We start from the raw sequence: 3,519 nt of genomic DNA on the forward strand, positions 1-3,519 counted from the left end.
GTATATACATACACGTATACATATAAATATACTAGTGCGTAGGCGTGTGTGTATGCGTGTGTACATAGAGACAACCTATCTTCTCTATATCGGAAAATGTAAGTAAACATAGATTGAAAGAATATTCAACTAGAAAATCACAATTGTAGCTTTCTAACGAACGGCCATGATCAATAAGTAACATCTATAATCTTATAACGAAGGAGAAATGTCCAGGTTTCGTGTCCCACCTTGTTCTTTCATATTTATCACCACTCGTAATATTACCGTTGCGTGCTGGCCGAACCGTTATCACGTCGGACAAAACGTATAGAAGGGTTTCGTTAAGTCTCAACGTTCTGCGTTCAAATGCCACTACGCCCGACTTTGCCCTTCATGCTTCGGGGTCGACAGAATAAAAATACGTATCATTTGAAACCATAGGGTTGATGAGATCGAATTCTCTCCGCCTACCCGATATTGCTGGCCTTGCGCTAAAATTTGAAACCATTGTTTGACTATACGTGCAGTATGATTGAATGGTTGCCAATCACGATGTGTCTAGATCAAATCCTACTATGGAGTATATTAAGATACTGAAAAATGTTCTTTAGCCTCTGGTGAAACGTTCCAAGTGAGTGAAGATGGGTGGAGGAAACATGTAGATTGTACCTGTTATTTGAAAGCTACACCCATGTCCCTCCCTGAGTTGAAAATTCCACAAGAATGTTAGGGATATTCGTATCTCTGGATAATCCGAGTCATTTGGAATTAAATCAGGAACAGGAGAGTTGGCTCATCAAGTATGTGAACGCTCATCTTCAATTCGGGGTGATGCACCACCACAACCACCACCACTACCACCACCACTACCACCACCACCACCACCAACAACAACAACAACAACAACTCATAGTTATTTGCATTATCATTAACCTTACTAATGCGAAGAAGAAGCCGTCGTGCTGGCAGAACCGTTAGCAAGCCGGGCGAAATGTTTCGCCGTATTTCGTCTGCCCTTAGGTTCTGAGTTCAAATTCCGCTGAGGTAAACTTTGCCTTTCATCCTTTCGGGGTCGTTAAATTAAGTACCAGTTACGCACTGGGGGATCGATGTAATCAACTTAATCCGGTTATCTGTCCTTGTTTGTCCCCTCTGTGTGTAGCCCCTTGTGGGCAGTAAAAAAAATAAGAGACGTTAACACGCCGGGCGAAATGCATCGCGGTATTTCGTCTGTCTTTACGTTCTGGGTTCAAATTCCGCCGAGGTTGACTTTGCCTTTCATCCTTTCGGGTTCGATAACTTAAGTACCAGTCGCATACTGGTGCCTAGAGTAGGAAATAATCGTTAGCACGCTGGACGAAGTGCTTAACGGCATTTCGCCCGTCGCTACGTTCTGAGTTCAAATTCTGCTAAGGTAGACTTTGCCTTTCATTCTTTCGGGATCGATTAAATAAATACCAGTTACGCACTGAGGTCGATGTAATCGGCTTAATCCCTTTGTCTCTCCTTGTTTGTCCTCTCTATGTTTAGCCTCCCCCTCTACACACAGTGGGCAATACAGAAATAAATATCATTACTTTGAAGGCGATAAAAGTGTAAACGTGTAAAACTCAGTGAATAAAATAATATTGCAAAATTCCAGTTTCTTTTGGGTACCCCCTCGTAATTCCACTTCAGTAAGTGATGTTGTAGGGTCAGCTGAAAAATCCACGTTGCTGTAGAGCAATCAAACCTGCTCACGGCTTTCAATCGCGATCTTTTTAATCACTGTTGATAACAATCCTTATCTACAATAGATTTGCTCGAACTTACCTTATTATAACAATCAATATGGCAGCGAGTTGTCAGATTCTAGCGCATGCCGAACAAAATGCTTAACAATATTTCTCCCAGCTTCACGTTCGCGGTTCAAATTCCTCTGAGGTCAGGCTTTAGATTCTTCCTTTCAGGGCCAGTGAATTACAGTACCAGTCGAACGATGAGCTCAATGTAATCTACTTGTCTCTTCTCTCCAATTTCAGGGCCTGTATTGTTTCTTCTGGGCCATTACCTTTTGAATTTAATTCCTGCTGGCGGCAGTCTTATCTTTCTTTCTTTCGAAAGGCGAAAATAAATTGCCAGTCAAGAATTTTATTTTCTTCCTACGAAGATATCAACGGCGTCTCATTGTCAAAATCTATGGCTTTGTACTTCAATTAGACACTATTATCTAAGGCAGCAAAATCACAGAACCTCCAGAGTTCGGAAAAGGTTTTTTTTTGTGTTATACATCCTCCGGCCCATTATGTTCGGATTTGAAGCCCAGCCAGCGCCAAGTTTGCTTTACGTCCAGTCAACTACTAAATAGGTCAATATATTTCTTCTCAATCCCGAGAAGTGTGGAAAAAATAAATGATAGTTGAGCGCTACGTTCGATGTAGCCGACCGAACTCCACCGTTTCCAACTGCTGATTTCGTGCCAAAATCTGAAGCCGTTATTATTTGTAATTAATTATTATATTTTAGATTAGAAGCTGGCGATCTAATTATAAGTTATTGTTTGCAGAGAGTGTTAGATGGATCCTCTACTTGTGTTTGGTCGGTTGTATTACTGTTATCATCTCAGTCTATCACCGCCTAAACACTTGATTGTTATTTTTCATCAGATTTGGAAAGACCAAATTGTTTCGCAGTTCAATATATCGTATGAAAACTACTAAACGTTCCGATTAATTGGTCTTTCCCAGTTTCTGATTCTTGTTGAAGCAACAATTTTATAGCCAGATATTGATTATGGTATACATAATTTCGTTTCCTAAAATGGTTTTCTAAAAATTTCTTCTATATTCCGACAGTATTGTATCTAACCATTAGTTTTTGCCACGTATACTTTCACATAAAATTTTCGGATGTTCCCAATTGTGCCTTCTTGGGATGGATCAAGGTTTCTCTCTGGTGTTTCACCTTTTTATTTTAATAAAACAGAAAGTTGGTGATCTGGCAGAATAGTTGGCACAACGGATAACGTGCTTCACGATATATATTTCCGGTTTTACATTTGCGGGTCAAGTGTCACCGTGATCGATTCTATCTTCTATCTTTTCGGTGTCGAACATATAGGTACCAGATGAGTATTGGCTTCCGGTATCCACTTACCCGCTCCTCCCAGAATTTCAAGTCTTGTGCCTGTAGTAGACAGCTTTATATCATAGTTCCTACAGGTGCAGGAGTGGCTGTGTGGTAAGAAGCTCGCTTCCCTGACAGGAGAGCATCACTTCCGGTAAGGTCGAGTGTGGACGTATTCTGTTTGTTACTCGGTAAGATTTTCTTGCTGTCATTATTGCTTTGCTGTTGCTGTACTTGTTGAATTTGCGGTTGAATTATCTGTTGGAAAGTGCTGGAAAATTCGTTGGACTTTGTACTTCCCGGTTTATCGGGGAGTAATTATTGAACTGTTACATTTTTTGGCCACTGAGGCATCTCTTGTAGCTGTGAAAATTTTTGTACAAACTGTTAATAGTCGTTTTAGACTATTCTTTGTGTCCCTCCCCCCCCCCC

This window comes from Octopus bimaculoides, chromosome 5 (genome assembly GCF_001194135.2).
Source record: "Octopus bimaculoides isolate UCB-OBI-ISO-001 chromosome 5, ASM119413v2, whole genome shotgun sequence".
In the NCBI taxonomy this organism is placed as follows: Eukaryota; Metazoa; Mollusca; class Cephalopoda; order Octopoda; family Octopodidae; genus Octopus; species Octopus bimaculoides.